At 35.9% G+C, this 17361-nt stretch overlaps 1 pseudogene; it reads right to left on the minus strand.

Moving 5' to 3' along the window:
* Nucleotides 1-371: 371 nt before the first annotated feature.
* Nucleotides 372-17361, minus strand: part of LOC100686565 — a 75042-nt pseudogene continuing 58052 nt past the window's right edge.

A 17361-nucleotide genomic window follows, 5' to 3' on the forward strand; every position in this document is an offset into this window, starting at 1 on the left:
ATCCTGATCAAAATCCAAGCAGCTTGTAGAAATCAACCATCTGATTTCTGTAAGAAATATTTCTTAGGGAGGTCAAAAGAACAATCAAAAAATGAAAGTGATGAATTTCATCAAAATTTGAAACTTCTCATCTAGAGATACCGTTAAGAACATGAAGAAGCTGCTTCAAACATTAACAGACATGCTGTTTGAGGATTTCTTTAGGTTAAGCCACTAAATGGTAGATTCTTAAATTATATTCTTATCTATAAAAATAAAATTATGCTCAGCTTTGAGTGAAAAGAGTGCTATGATTGGTATTCAATTGATACTACTGAAACAATTATTTCCAAATAAGGTTAATACAAATGTAATAACTTAAAGGGTTGACTCTACAAAATACTCTTTGAATAACTTTGAGAATGGAAACCCTTGGAAGCTGAAATCCATCTATTTTTACAATAAACTGTTTTTTTGTTTTGTTTTGTTTTTAGGAGTTGCCAATAGCACTTTATTTTTTTCTTTTCAACATCCTGTTCTGCAGCTTCCTTGGCCCTTTTTGCCCAGATGCCAAAGAGCCGGGCATTGCATGGGCCATGCGGAGGCTGGCAAATGCCTTGAAGTTCTTCTCCTCTTCTGTGATGACTCTGGCCTTCTCCTTCTTGTGGACATTCCGGATGGGCATGACCGGTCCCGTCGTCTGTGTTGCCAGTTTGAGTTCTTCAGCTGAGCTGTCGCCTTCTTGGGGGCCGAAGGCTTCCTGGGGAAGAGGAAGAGCTTGGAGCAGTATTCCTTGAGCCGCTGCGCGGTGGCCTGCAGGGACTCTCTCTGTGGACTGGTTCCGCCGCGGGTCCACCGAGATGCCAATGGTCCGCGCCACCTTCCTGCGGAGCCCGCCTCCCGGAGCTCCTCCAGGCTGGAGCCCCTGCAGCCCGCACCTTCGTGTGCCAACTCACCCTCACCGTGGGGCAGGGAATAAAGAGGTACGATTTCTTGTAACATTACAGCTCATTTCAAGTTAGCCTGATTCTTTATATCAATGCATGTCATTGGCAACCAGGTATTATGAAGCAATACACTTAAGTCACCTTTTTTTCTCTAATCACAGAACACCAAAAATAATGGCAATTTATATATTCATAGAATAGCTTGAGGCTACAATAAAAGCATTAGATGTACTTTCACTATTTTCACATTATTTCCTAAAAATGTTTTAGTGTCATCAGAGGGAATTGTCTTAACAATCTCTAAAATGAAGGAAACATACCATCTCTAAAATCAGTTATTATCAAAGGGTTTCTAATAAAAGCTGATGAAATCTTGTTTCCAACAGTAATTTTTATTATTACAACCTTTTTCAATTTATACCACAAAGTGGGTCAAAAATAAATGAGCTTTTTAAAACTACTGGATTAAGCATCACTGAAGTTATCATTTGTAAATTGAAATATCTTTATATTAATCAAAATAAAATGATGCAATGATAACATGCATATAATATTCAGCTCTTATTACTGTTATTAGAAACTACATTATTTCTAAGTATTCAAGGACAAGGCAAATATTTTATTAAATTAATAATTGTTTTTCTTTAAAACATTGACTTAAATAGCATTAATCTGGTCACAAATTAAACAGGCTATGACAAGAATATAATCTCCACAATTCAAATTTAAAGAAGAGTCTACACTTATAAGATAGAGCTATTAATAGATCCTTTGCTACTAAGAATTTTTTTCTGAGAGATGTATAATAATAAAGAAATAAAATAAATTTTGGGGACACAATTTTTCACTTTCAAAATCTTTCAGTTAATAGTTTCATTTCCCTGGATAGCCTATCAGCAGAAAATCAGGAATCATAATTTAGACACCATGAATAAATCATTGTGTAGATTTCTCAAGCTTTGGACCCTGCAATGTGTATTGTTTTTACTTTTTTCTGCTTTCTGTATTCTTGTTTTTGTTTTGTTTTGTTGTGTTTGTTTGTTTTGTTTTTAGGATAAATACATCAGCAGTAAGAGGGAGTGGGAGGTATACTACAATGAATTTTTGGTAAAATTTCATTAAAGAAAACATTAAATATGAACCAATTTGATGTGATTCAAACTAGAGATTAGTTACCAATATATTTATAAAGGAACTTAAAACTTTAGTTTAGGGATGCCGGGTGGCTCAGCAGTTGGGTGTCTGTCTTCGGCTCAGGGCATGATCCCGGGATTCCGGGATCAGGTCCCACATTGGGCTCTTTGCGTGGAGCCTGCTTCTCCCTCTGCCTGTGTCTCTGCCTCTCTCTCTCTCTTTCTCTCTCTGTCATGAATAAATAAATAAAATCTTAAAAAAAATTAAACCTTCAGTTTATAGCAATATGCTAACATAGGATATCTAGAAATATTAAAAGTGTAATTTATTTAACACACTTAGTTTTGTTGCTGTAAACTCTTGAAGTTCAAATCAATAAAAATGTAGCTATTTTTCAATCATTTCTACCATCAAAGAAAATGCATTTGCTTCCAGACAAATCCTTCCATGCTATTGCCATAGTTTGATTTACTTTCTAGCATGTGACAGGAGGCACCAGGTCTAAGGGTTCCCAACTGCTATAAGCATACTTTAACCTGTCAAGTCTTTAGGGAAATAACTTACCCAAGTAAGTTTGAGGTAAAGGAATTGCCACCTTATCCACCACTCCTCTTCCTACTCCAACCCTCGCTCTCCATGGCATATAATATAGCCACATACTTTCAGCCCAAAGACTACAGTAAGACACATTGTAATCAAATTGTTTAAAGTCAAGGACAAAGAGAAAATTTTGACAGTACCAAGAGAAAAGTGTTTTTTCCCTGTATAAGAATAGCTCATAAGATTGACAGATTTCTCAGAAGAAACATTGTAGGCCAAGAAAGAATGGGATGATATATTCAAAGTAATAAAACAACTACCAAATAAGAAATCTATACCGATGAAATTATCCTTTAAAAATGGAAGAGGGGATCCCTGGGTGGCGCAGCGGTTTGGCGTCTGCCTTTGGCCCAGGGCGCGACCCTGGAGACCCGGGATCGAATCCCACATCGGGCTCCGGGTGCATGGAGCCTGCTTCTCCCTCTGCCTGTGTCTCTGCCTCTCTCTCTCTCTCTCTGTGACTATCATAAATAAATTAAAAAAAATAAAAAAATTAAAAATGGAAGAAAATTGGGTGGCTCGGTCGGCTAAACATCTGCCTTTGGCTCAGGTCATAATCTCAGGGTCCTAGGATGGAGTCCAGTTCTCTGCTCAGTGGGGAATCTGCTTCTTCTCCCTCTTCCTCTGCTCCTCCTCCATGCTTGTGCTCTTTTCTCTCAATAAATAAGTAAGTAAGTAAGTAAGTAAATAAATAAATAAATAAATAATAAAATAAAAAGAAGAAGAGGAAAAGAGAAAATCTTTCTCAGACAAAAATTGAGGGAGTCTATCATAAGACCTGCCTTATAAGAAATACTTAAGGTCTTCAAATTGAAAACATGTTACCACAAAAACATATAAAAACATTACTGTAAAGACAAATATATAGGCATAGACAGTTTAAGTAATGCTATAAAGGTGATGCATAAGTCACTTTATGCTCTAATGTAAAGTTAATAGATAAAATTTTCTTAGTGAATGCACAATATAAAAGGAAACAAAAAGAAAGTAGGAGAGGAGAAGGACAAAAGAAATGGAAGATAAACAGAACCAATTAACGAAATGCCAATAGTCCTCATTTATGCAAAAGTACTTTAATATAAATGAATCAAACTCACCAAACAAAAAGTACAGTGTCTGAATGGATACAAAAACAAGATGTACTTTCACCAGTTCCACCTGAAAGGAGCTAAAAAGTCTCCACTAAGTCCTAACAATAAGTTAAACAATGGAGACAGTAAAAAAGTAAGTGATTGCTAAAGGTTGATGAGGCTGGGAGTGAATAGATGGGTCATAGAGGATTTGAGGGCAGTAAAAATACTCTGTGGGATACCATAATGAGGTATTTGTCCAAATACACACCAAGAATGTACAACACCAAAATTGAACTAAAATGTAAACTCTGGGTTTGTGTGACAATGATGTGTCAATGTAAGTTCATCACTTGTAATAAATGCACCACTCTGGGGAGGTTGTACATGTGTGAGAACAGGAGATATATGGAAACTATATTTTCTGCTCACTTTTGCTGTCGATCTAAAACTTCTAAAAATAAAAACAAAACTAAGATCCAACAACTTCCCATCTGCAGAAGACTTACTTTATAATTAAAGACACAAATAGGATGAGAAGTGAAGATAAAAGATACTTCAAAGAGAAACCAACAGTGCTTACGCTTATTTTAGAAAAAATGGACTTTAAATCTAAGTGTAGAGACAAAGAACGTCATTATATGCTGATAAAGGGTCAATTAAACCAGAAGATATAATAATGATAAATATACACCCATCAAACTTCAGAGTACCTAAATTTATAAAGCAAATATAGACAGAACTCAAGGCAGAAATTGACAGCAGTATAATTTCTATTTCTATAATGGAATTTCTATAATTTCTATAACCCACTTACAATAGTGGATTATATGTATGTGTGGTGTCCAGAGAGAAAACTCAATAGAGAAATAGATGACTGGAATAGCACTTATAGACGAAATGGACCTAACACATGCAAACTTTTTTACTTAACAGCAGCTATTCACAATCTTATGGCACTCTATAACAAATTGATTAAAGACTTAAGTGTAAGACTTGAAACAGTAAACTACAAGAAGAAAACATAGGAGGAAAATCTCCTTGACATTGGTCTTGGCAATGATTTTTTTAGGTATGACATCAAATGCACAAGCAACAAAGCAAAGATAAATAATGGGGACCATATCAAACTATTAACCTTCTGTACAGCAAAAGAAACAACAGAATGAAAAAGCAACCTACTGAATGGGAGAAAATATCTGCAAATCATACATCTGATAAAGGGTTCATATTCTAAAATATATAAGAACGCATACTACTCAATAATTTACAAATAAATAAATAAATAAATAAATAATCTGATTTTTTTCCCCAATGGCAAAGGATCTGAATACACATTTTTCCCCAAAGAATAGTTGCCAACCACTCATCTGATAAGAAGTTAATATCCAAAATATGTAAGGAACTCTTAAAACTCAATAGTAAAAATACGTAAATGAATAATCCAATTTAAAAATGAGCAAAGAACCAGAATAACATTTCTCAAAAGAAACAAACTGCCAACAGGCTTATGAAAATTCAGCTCATACTTTTATTTAAAAATCCAAACAAAAGGGGCAGCCTGGGTGGCTCAGTGATTTAGCGCCACCTTCAGTCCAGGGCCTGATCCTGGAGACCCAGGATCAAGTCCCAGTTCAGACTCCCTGCATGGAGCCTGCTTCTCCCTCTGCCTCTGCCTCTGCCTGTGCCTGTGTCTCTGCCTCTCTCTCTCTCTGTCTCTCATGAATAAATAAATAAAATATTAAAAAAATAAAAATCCAAACAAACAGAAGTAGATAACCTAGTGAGTGACAGTGAGGGGAAAGGAGTTATCCACACAGTCTGACATAAAAAATATATAAGATCAGGAGCACCTACATGGCTCAATCAGTTAAGCTTCTGATTCTTGGTTTCAGCTCAGGTCATGATCTCAGGGTTGTTTGATCAAGAGCCCTGCGTTGGGGATCCCCTGCTCAATGGGTTTTGCTTCTTTCTCTCAATCCTTTTACCCCTTCCCCCACACACCCTCTAAATCAATCAAACTTTAAAAAAAAACAAATCAGGAGATTGAACAAGCATAAAAATTAGGCTAGAGATTACCTCTGGGTTACCATTAATGTTATTAGAAAGGAGTTTATTGCACCTCAAGAGTGCTGACTGGGTTTTATTTCTTGACCTGGGTGGCTATTATATGATGGCTCACTTGTGCAAAATTTATTAAAATTTATCATTCTCTTTAGGTGTGATAATTTGTAATTATGAATGGTTTAACTGTAGATCACTTTATCAGAGGAAGGTTTGTGGGAAAGAAAAAAGAAACAATCTGGTGACTGGCTTTTAGCAGTATGTACTCATTTGTCTAGGATTGATAATGGTAAATAGGCCTGGAATATATAAATTTATGAGGCATGGCTTCCAGGAAAATGTCACATAAGCCATTTAGCCTCTGAGTATAAAATGAAGATGTTTCATTACCTGGCTTCTGTGCCAATATGGTCACTACCCACCTATCTTAGAAATATATCTCTTAATCTGGGTCAGTGAATATCAAATGAAGAAAGAAAAGACCTAAGGAGATATGTCTATAGTCCTGGCCTCTTCTGTTTTCACCTTGTACTTATTTGAAAAGCTTTATGGACCACGGTCTCGGATTCACGAAAATCTGATTAGGAAATCCAGTATCAGTGCCGTTTTGATGATACAATATAAAAAATAAGTATGTTTATAAAAATAATAAAAACACAAGTATGTTTATACAATTCACAACTATAACATAGTGTTAAAAACTGCTTGATAACCATGGTAGTAAAATTCATGACACTAATATATTCTTGAAATTATTTAACTAGATATATTAAAATAATTCACGTAATCAACATAATATATAAAGTATGTGATACAAATATTTGATAAAAAGTATTTCATATAATCAAAGACTAATTTGAAATTTAAAATGCTTCATAGAAAATTAAAAGAATATCTTTAACCTAATAAATGTTACTTATCACAACTCTACAGCAAATTTAAGGACCAGAATGTACACATAGACACCACATCTTTAGTATTGTTTCTGAACTCATAGGCAACAAAATAAATTAAATAATAAGAAAAATATGTCAAAAATTGAAGTTATAAGTATTAGAGAAAAAGAAAATATACTTACCATATCAATTGCCATTAAGAAGTATTTAGAAGTATCTACAGTAATGAGTCAAAAACATTTGCGTTTTACAAGAACCATTAAAATAATTTCATTTCCAAAATAAACAAATTTAAAATATAACAGCAAACAAAACACATGAATAAGATTAATCTAATAGAGAAAAACATTATTTTAATCAAAATATAAAATTTACTTAAAAATATAGAAAAACAGACCTAAAATGATGCATTTTATTCAAGGAAATAAAGACACAAACTTAATGTAATGTGAAATTCCAATATGGCACTTTAGGGAATTTGACAAGGTAATTCAAAATGCCAGTGAAATAAATAATCATTAAAATCTAAGAGTATTCAAAGTGTTTTTATCCATCACCTCAGAATAACTTTTCAAACTTTCTAACTAGTCACAAATTTATACAACATATATGGCTTTATTTGGAGGTTTGTTTACAATTCTATAGTCCATTCATTTTTTTCAATTGTCATATTTTGCCAGAATAAGATTAGTCAATTTAATTTAATCAAGAGTTAAATAATTTATAACTGAGATAGTTTACAGTTTAATTTTGTCAAGGACCGTGGTCCCAGACCTTTAGACAAATGCTATAAACCTCTAGTCAGCAACTTTGTCCTTCCGTCAACATAGAATAGCATGAATTAAGGTGCCCATAGTGTTTTTGGCTGTAATTCTTACAGCGGTATAGAGAGTAACCTTAGTCAGTTGAATGAAACATATATAAATATATAATATCTGAGTTAATTTTAGGATTGTCCATTTTTTGTTCTCACTTTCTGAGGATTTGTAGATCAAAGGCAAATATATATTTTACCATACACTGCTATTGAAACTCCTAGTCTTTATAGGATGATTCATTAAAACATGTCCTCAGTGGAAAAAGATGTAAACATTTATCATTCAGATAAATATGTCAATTAAAACATACAGTTTGTTCAAACAAGAAAAAGAGACCAAAGATTCACAGTGGTCTACGTAAGACAAACTCTGCTTGGGAGACAATAAGAACATTGTGATTATCTGGCAACTGCTATATTTATCTTAATTTGAGTTACAATCCTCACAAGGTACAATATTATACTCCAGATCAAAAATACATGAAAATATATGGCTATCAATTGATCTAAAGATGTAACCATCATAAGTATAAATAGGAAGTGAATTGATAAGGGAGTTAAGTGCATTTTATAACAGTACCATTATCTTTTTTTTTTATTTTTTTAGCTTGAGATAACACAGACATACAAAAGCAATTAAGATAGATGCAAAAAATTAATCTAGTAGAGAGGAAGTACAATATTTTGCCATTGCTCATATTTCATATTTTGTCTAAATAATATTTTATATTTTTGTTAGCATTTATAAGAATTGAAAACAATGTAATATGTCTTTTGATTTAAATGATTATATGGTCTTATATTTCCCATGCTCAGATTTACAAAAAAATCCATTACATTTTTACGCCTTTGGGCATTGCTTCTTCCCTTCTTAGGTTCAGAGTTATTCCATCCATACATCATCTTCTACTTGGTCAAAGAAGTTTTAACTTTAATATCCTTGGTATACTATCATGTGTTAATCATCAAATGTTTTTGCACATGCATAAAATACATATGGATATTTAGTTTTAACGTCATATGTGTAATCATAATTAACATATAATTTTAATACTTCATTTACGTAGGCAGCTCTGGTAAATATTGTAGTATATTGCTTAGATGTCATCTCCTCTAGCTCTTTCAAGAACAAAATAGTCTTCCCCAACTTCAAGTCTTAGAAAACTCAGGAGGCTAAATATTATGCATAATACCTGACAACCCAGTCTTAATCAGTGGTAGAAAAAAGCCTCAAAACTGTTCGTCCCAATTGGCCATTTAAGTTTAATAGTAAAAGACCAATTAATGATAACAATACTTAGCAAAACCTTCAGAAGGAAAAGAGAATGTTTTATGGACCATTTGTGTGTGTCTGTGTGTTTGTGTTTGTCTGGATGTATTCATGGCAGCTTTAGGTTGTTAGTTTTTAAAGTCAGTACTTTTTAAGTGAAAACAACTTGACCAAGAAATCTGTCACAGAATTTTTGAAACCTATTAAAAACAAAGTCGATGAGAAAAAAATCCCGTCCCAAACAGACTAACCCCATGCCTACCCTAATTTGCAGACTTACTGGTTCCTGCCTCCTCTCTTCTCTGCCTCAGGGAGGAAGATCCCCACCAATGGCTCTACTTTCTAGCTGATCACACCCATTTACCTATGCAGATTTATGTGGCACAAAGAGTACTTCAAGAAACCAGATGTCTCTCAGGGGACATGTTGCTAAGTGTGTACTTGCCTTACGACTTGTTTGCAACCAATTAAAAAAGAAATCTAAAACTCAGTCCTACAAAGAGATCACAACATGAAAGAATTGTTTAAAACCTCTTTTTTTTTTCTATCTTATTGTCAGTCTTTTTGGACTATTTTACGTACTAATTGAAACAAATTTACTTAAGAGTCAGAAGTCATCTAGCTGTTTTCTAGTCTCTTCACTTTCTAAACTATATTCACTCTGTCTTTAAAAGGACCTGAAATTTTGGCTAATGTAGGATATAATGGTGGTTGCAGAGACTTAAAAAAGGTGTTTTTTGTTGTTGTTTTGTTTTGTTTTGTTTTATACTTCCAATAGATGCTGCTGAGTTCAATTGATGCCTTGGAAAGGCTGAGGATGATCAATCCTCAATTAAAACCTAAATGTGAAAGGCATATGGCTTCATTGGCAGCATGTACAGGGACTCTCATTTCCTGCAGCTGGAACATAGAAAATACGTAGGATCAGGGCTATAACTTAATTATGAAAGAAGCAGAGCTCCTGAGAAAGTTGTATTCTCAATCCCAGCAATATGTTACACTAAGGTCAGGGCTCTGAAAGGAAGGATTGGGACTCTGAGACTTCCTATGGAGTTTTCTTTGTAAATGCACACTCAGAAGTCTTCAAACATCAGATTCTTCTGACAGCTTTGCACTTGGAAAATTATCCCTTTGTGTCTTTGTGCCAAAGCTCAGAATTCACCTCTTGGTTGAAGAAAATATAGAGGTGTCTTCCTTGTAGGAAACATGTGCTCCCCTCATCATCTAACTGCCTATTTCCTCCTGACCACAAATTTAATTAGCATTGTTAATCATTTCCTGTGGCTTGCTGCAACAAATCACCTAGGTGCTTCAAACAATAAAAATTTATTCTTTCAAAGTCCAAAAGCAGTATTACTAGGTGATAAAGTGCCATCAGGGATGTGTTCATTCAAGGGGGTCTAGAGAAGAATCATTCCTTGCCTCTTTCCGCTTCTGGTGCTACCTACATTCCTTGGTTTGTGGTCATAATGTTGCAGGGTTGCAGAGTTTTTGTCTCTCAGAATCAAATGAATCCTGTAGACACAAAAGGGTGAAGTGAAAGTTTATTAAGTGAAGTGTTTATTAAGAATGGGAAAGAAGGGATACCTGGGTGGCTCAGCTGTTTAGTGTCTGCTTTCTGCCCAGGGCATGATCCTGGAGTTCCAGGATGGAGTCCCACATCAGGCTCGCTGCATGGAGTCTACTTCTCCTTCTGTCTGTGTCTCTGCCTCTCTCTCTTTCTGTGTCTCTCATGAATAAATAAATAAAATCTTAAAAAAAGAAGAGAATGGGAGAAGAAAAGCACCTCTCTAGAGTGAGAGGAGTCTAGAATAGATTGCCAATGAGGTCTTTCATGGTACTCTTTTACAGGAAACTGACCAGGGAACTTGGTAAATTTCTTGTCAATATCATGGTGGACTTGTAAATATCATGTCTATATTTAGAATAAACATGGTGGACTTTTAACTGATCATGAGACTAAACAAGGGTTCATGTAAATATCATGAGCCCAGACAAGGTGTTCCCTTCTCTCTGGTTAGTATTTCATCCATAACATTTCTCCACATCTGGGATTTCTGTGAGCCTGGTTTCAGTCTCCCTGCATGAGCCTTGATCACATAGCCTCCTATCAATCCCTACCTAGCCTCTCCTGCCCCTCCGGTCTCTTTTATATAAAGATGCCTGTGACTGTATATAGTGCCCACACTGATAATCCAGGATAATCTTCCCATTTAACTATCCTTACCTTAATCTCAGCTCAAAGGCCCTTTTTCCTCATAGGATAACATGAGTTCTCAAGCATTAAAGACTTGATAGTTTTGGGTTGTCATTCCTTAGCTTACTACAGAATTAATTCATAGCAGTATCTGACATGGAAAGAGGTAGGCATAGTAAAAAAGGAACAGACTATACTATTAATGAACTACAGAATTTAGTCAACAAGTATGTATTAGCAGAAGATGGGATGCTGTGTGTATGGTTGGATCCTGAAGATACTGAATCAAGAGTGGTGGAATGTAAGGTTGGATTAAGAATTCCCTTCCACATAAAAGCCCTCTCCTGTGAAAGGCAGCTTCTCTACTGCACCAGGAAGTAAGAAAAGAAGTCACTGATGGGGCAAGGGTTCCTATTCCTGATCAGCTCTAAGAAATTTGGGATGCTTTTATATGATGAGGGCAGGAAGGAAGGGTGTGTAACCCTGGTGATCCACTTCTGCATCCCTTAGCATTTTTTCTTGCCTGATTGTAACTGAATATATATGTGCAACATTTCAACCCTGAGAAGAGTAAAGTTAATAAGAACCTGTATCACTTAGGAATGAGAGTTTAAGTGTAAGTGATAGTGATAATGGAGAATGAGGATTTAGAATAAATAATAGAAAAGGAAGATAATGGGAACTAGTTGTGGCCCTGAAAACAACTGCAGAACTGGACCTGCATGTCACTAACCTTCTTCCAAATTTTAGCTGAGGAAGTGAGGCCCAAGAGAGCCATAGAAAAGCTGCTTCCCATATATGTGTAGAGAAGTGATTTGTATAGCACATGGTGCTATGAAATTGTAGAGAAGGTATTTTCATGCTTCTAAATGTTCAGGGCTTTTGGAGCAAAAAATACAGACAATCTAGGTTAAAGAATCGTTTAGTAGTAACCCTAAGAGTAAAATACCTCTGAGAGATTTATTGGTTTACCTCTTCTGAGCTATGTGTTTACAGTCCAATGAAGAATTAAAGCCCAAGCCATTAGTTTATATTCCAAAAAACTGTAAAATCCCAGACACCTCTCTCATAGAAGATTTGAGGGTTTTCTCCCTTTCTCCGGAGAAGAGAGTGGCAGCTGTGCAGCAATTCCTCTATAAACTCCCAAATTTATTACATCAGTGTTCCTCTTCAGTAGTACATCCTCCTGTATGTGCAGCTGACAACTGCCTTCATTGTATTGCCCCAGAGAGATTGGGGTAAGGGGAAATGATGCTGCTTTGCTATAGGTAATTCTGATGCCTCAGCCAGAAACTGCATGCTTTATTTTATCTTACTTATTTTTTAAATATTTTATTTTGAGAGAGAGAGTGTGCATGTGCATATGTACGAGGTGGGGGAGGGACAAAGGGGGAGAGAGAGAGAAAGAAAACAACAACAAAAAAAACAAAACCAGACTCCCCACGGAGCTGAGTGTGGAGCCCATCACAATGCTAGATCTCATTACTCTGAGATCACAACCCAAGCCACAATCAAGAATCAGATTCTTAACCCACTGAACTACCAGGCACCCTCCACATGCTTTGTTTTAAAAAACAATCCATCTATCCATATAAAACTTAACAGGAGTAGACCTTGGCCGCCGTAGAGCTTTGCTGCTAAGATGCATTTGCTTTATTAAAACAGACAAACAAACAAACAAAAAAGCTTTATTGAGGTATAATTGATATGCTAAAAACCGCACACGTTTAATGTTTACAATTAAATTGAGTTTGGACATAGGCAAACACCAGTGATTCACTATCCAGAATCTCCCAAACTTCTTTGTGTTCCTCTGTTTTGGGATTTGTTTGTTTTGTTGTTTGTTTTTACTTTGAAGAGAATTATTGTGAGTGGAGTAGTTGGTATACACTCTCTAGCTGCCACACAACTAGATGCCCAGCAGTGCTCAAGACAAAGCTTCATTCTTTCTGGCCTGCTCACAGACAAGAAGTGAAGATGACAGGGGACTACTGGGTCATTTCTGCCCAGTGTGGTACTCCACTAATGGCATTTTCCCCTCTGGGCCTTTCCATCTAATTGGCCAACAATTTTTGAGAACTTCACTGCAGTCTGAGAATCTTCTTTCCAATCCTCATTTCTTCCTCTTTTCACAGTTATAAAACCTGTATCATGGTTGAAGGCTCTGCCTACCTTTTCCCACCATACATCTCTTCATTGTTTAATTAGGTCTTTGCATTTGCTTCTCAGTAGAACTGAACTAACACCAAAACAGTTTGGATATAGGCAGGATCCTAAACAACACACAGTTGCCTCTTCTCTGCCATAATATATTCTATAGAAATAGGGCATTTCACATACATTGAACTACTATATCAACAACATTCTTTTAATTCTCTCTCAATAAACAGAAAGTGACCAGTAGATTAAAAATGTTGGTAAGACACATGCATCTCACACAGTGGATAGCAAAGCTCACAAAGATTCAGGGGCTTTGTACTACCATAAAACTATGAGGTGTCTAGCGCTATAGGTTATCAGTATACTCAGATGACTACTCCAGAGTAACAGATTAATTATTACATTTTACACCTTCCATAATAAGAAAAAGAAGCAAAACCTCTAATAGACATCTTTAGGTTCTGGATTACCATGTTCCACAATTGGTAATACTATTTTAATGCATGTACAAGGTGACACAAGAGGCTACCAGCGCTGAGTGGGGATCAGAACAGAAAAGGGCACTACAGAATGTCCAGGGCATGATGAAGGTTCATACTACTTTTTGCCATATAATCCAGCAGACCCTATGGTATTAAAAGTATTAGTGCTACAGGAAGATGACTTATGGAGTTTACAGCAAGTCCTAATAGGATAATGACATGTGACAAAAACCATGCTATCTACAGAGGAAAATTATACATCTTCTGCAAAATAGCTCCTAGTATGGTATTGAGTCCTGGTAGAGATGAAATGCCTAACCAGAACATCAAATAAGCTCTGTTTCATCCTTTAAGTTATAAGATTGGGTAAACCAGTCAGCATTCCATAGTAAGGCAAATGTGGAAAATCCAGTTCAAAAGCAATATTGGAGTAGACAAATACATTATGTGAGCAGATAGTCAAACCCTATATCTTCTACCATGATTGTACCAGTGCATCTCCATTAGGAATATAATACTCACCAGGCATAGCAGTGGGAACTTTGGTTTATCCTACTAAATGTCACCTTGTAAGTACTCCAGGAAAAGCAGCTGACCAGAATTATGGAGAATATACTTCCCTAACATATTATATGAGTAAGTGGATGCAAGGATCACAAGGGTTAAGTCTACACTGGATGCCGTTGGGGCTTCCTAGAATTTCCCTGCTATTAGAATAAATCATTCATTTCCTTGGTGTCAGGAGTGTTGGGAGCTGACAATAGTCAACTGTGTACCTCTCCAGGAATTGTTCTTATCTGAAGAATGCTTTCTTGCCCAAAGTTATACCTCTTATCCAAAAGACTAGTCAGTGCAAGAAAGGTAGGCCAAGTTCCATTGCATCAATATGGGACAAGTTTGCAGGGCCATCCCCATCACAGATATCAGAGTTTGATGAGCTGAGACTGTTGTTATAACGAAATATCACTTCAAGTTCTTGTTCTATCACTTTCGCTTTTTTCATTTCTCTACGATGTACATCAAAAAGCACTTCCCAGTTAATCTCCTGGACATAAACTCCTGTCTCAGATTCTGTTTCCCAGAAAACACAACTTCCAAGTTCACTTATTTATATTATGATTTTTAAGGTTATGAAACTGTTGATAGATTTATATATTCTGGGCTAAAAACAAAACAACAACAACAACATAAAGGAAATAGGAATTTTTTTTTTGCTTTTCCAAAGTAATGTGAAACTATTGTGGGTAGTCAACATATCCTTGCTTTAAAGGTAATGAATCTCTCAGATCATTGGCTTCCTATCAAAGAAGATGGAATGTAGAGAGATTTTTCAAAATAAATGTGATATCAGTTGTCCTACTGAGATGGTGTATCCTCATTTAGTTTTTTAATACCCATAGGTCATTTCCTGGTGTCATTTAGACAAATAAATCATAAACATGGGCAAGCCCCGGTGGCGCAGTGGTTTAGCGCCGCCTGCAGCCTGGGGTGTGATCCTGGAGACCTGGGATCAAGTCCCATGTCTGGCACCCTGCATGGAGCCTGCTTCTCCCTCTTCCTGTGTCTCTAAGAATAGATAAATAAATAAAATCTTCTTTAAAAAAAATCATAAATACTAGATTAGATCATTTCTGGCTCCTCCATATTCTGGACTGTAAATTGTAATTTTATTCATTAATCCTGGTACTCGATATATATATTTCTTGTTTTATAATGTTGATGAGGATTAAGGTCTTTGAGATATCCCATTTAGAATTCCCCTTATCCATGTCCAAGGCCTGTGGTCTTTTTGCAACAGCTGCACAAATTCATATATATACATATATACAGATATATCTATATATCTATATATCTATATCTATATATATATATTAAAGTAATCTCTATTACCCAACATGACCCCAAGATCAAGGGTCACAATCTCTATTGCCTGAGCCAGCTGGACACCCCTACATAAATTAGTTATAAAACACACCCAGGGAAACATGAAAACATTCCCAGTTACCGCAACTTAGCAAACAGATTTGTGTTACTTATTTTCTCTAATGGTCTTTCTCTTTTATGTAATCTCAAACATGAAAATCAAAAAACAAAAATTTTATCTCATTCAAAATACCTGAGCTCTGGCATACAGCTTAGGTCCCTCCAGACAGTTTTGATATTTTAACGAACCTGGAGAAAAAGATTAAGATTTGTTACCCATACCATTGATAGGTTCCTACCATATGCCTCAGGGTTTATAAGGCAAAAAAATTTTTAAATTTAAAAAGAAAAGCATAAGTAAAGTAGTCCTTTAGATGCAGAGAGAACTTCATTCTTAAGATAAATAGCTCTTTATCTTGGTGCTATCTCTCTTGGACCCTTTCCCAGAACTTTTTACTGTCCAAGTTGATAGTCTGTCAAGACTTTTGACCTGGGTATAGTAATTTCTCAGAGTTTAACTCTTTCTGCAATTGAATCAATCCCTTTAAATTTTATTAATTCTCTACTAGGGTTTTTATGGATTTGAAGAACAGGTTTTTAAGAAAAAAATACTACGATCAGGTAATTTGTCTTTGTCCAGACTATGTAATGCATCATAAATAGAGCAAGAAATTAGCTACTCAGAATCTTTCTCATTAGTCATTTCCTTTTTTTTTTTTTTTTTTTTTTTTTTTTTAATGATAGTCACAGAGAGAGAGAGAGAGGCAGAGACATAGGCAGAGGGAGAAGCAGGCTCCATGCACCGGGAGCCCGATGTGGGATTCGATCCTGGGTCTCCAGAATCGCGCCCTGGGCCAAAGGCAGGCGCCAAACCGCTGTGCCACCCAGGGATCCCTCATTAGTCATTTCCCTAGGAATTTCCCCCACATTAACTCTGTCTCTGTTAAAAATGTTCTAAATGGAGAATATGAATATCACAAAGCAGATTTAAGATATCAATTTCAAAAAGAAAATTTTTCAAGCAGTGCAGAATACCAGCCCCTAGACAATCTGGGTGGTAGATTAGGTTTGGTATCCCCCTTTCAACATTTTTTTTAAAGATTTATTTATTGGGATGCCTTGTGTGGCTCAGTGGTTGAGTGCCTGCTTTCAGCTCAGGGCATGATCTCTAACTCTGGATCACAATAAGGACAATGAGACCCCTAGTAGCTAGTTGGTTAAGCATGTGCCTTCAGCTCAGGTCATGATCCTGGGGTCCTGGGATCAAGCCCCAAGTTGGGGGTCCCTCCTCAATGGAAAGCCTGCTTCTCCCTCCCCTTCTGCAGCTCCATCTGCTTGCATTCTCTCTCTGTCTCTTTATCAAATAAGAAAAATAAAAATTAAAAGAAAAAATAAAAATAAGGACAATGGATTTATGTTATGCTCTTAGAGACTAAAACTCCCTGGAGGACCCTCAATGTCAGCATATTTAACAGTAGCTTTCAATGGGCCTAACCAGCTGAATAAACCTGACTTGTTTACATGATTTCTTGCACAGATATTGATATTTGAAACCATAAACACAGTACAATACATGAGTTCAAATAAAAAAAACATGAGAAGTATGCACATAGCATGTCTCATGGACCTACGGTGCTCACCTGCACTTTATTCCGCTGCCTCTATCCTTTGCCCTAAATGATAACTATAATGAGTATGTTCTGTAAAGTCTTGTGAGTCCTTTCAAATATCTGACCCAGGGAATTTTGTACTATTCAATTTCTCTTGCTCAGGTAAATAAATTCAGTACCCTTTCTATAAATTTATACCATTGAAAAAAAAA

The sequence above is a fragment of the Canis lupus genome, chromosome 13 (assembly GCF_011100685.1).
Source record: "Canis lupus familiaris isolate Mischka breed German Shepherd chromosome 13, alternate assembly UU_Cfam_GSD_1.0, whole genome shotgun sequence".
Classification (NCBI taxonomy): Eukaryota; Metazoa; Chordata; class Mammalia; order Carnivora; family Canidae; genus Canis; species Canis lupus.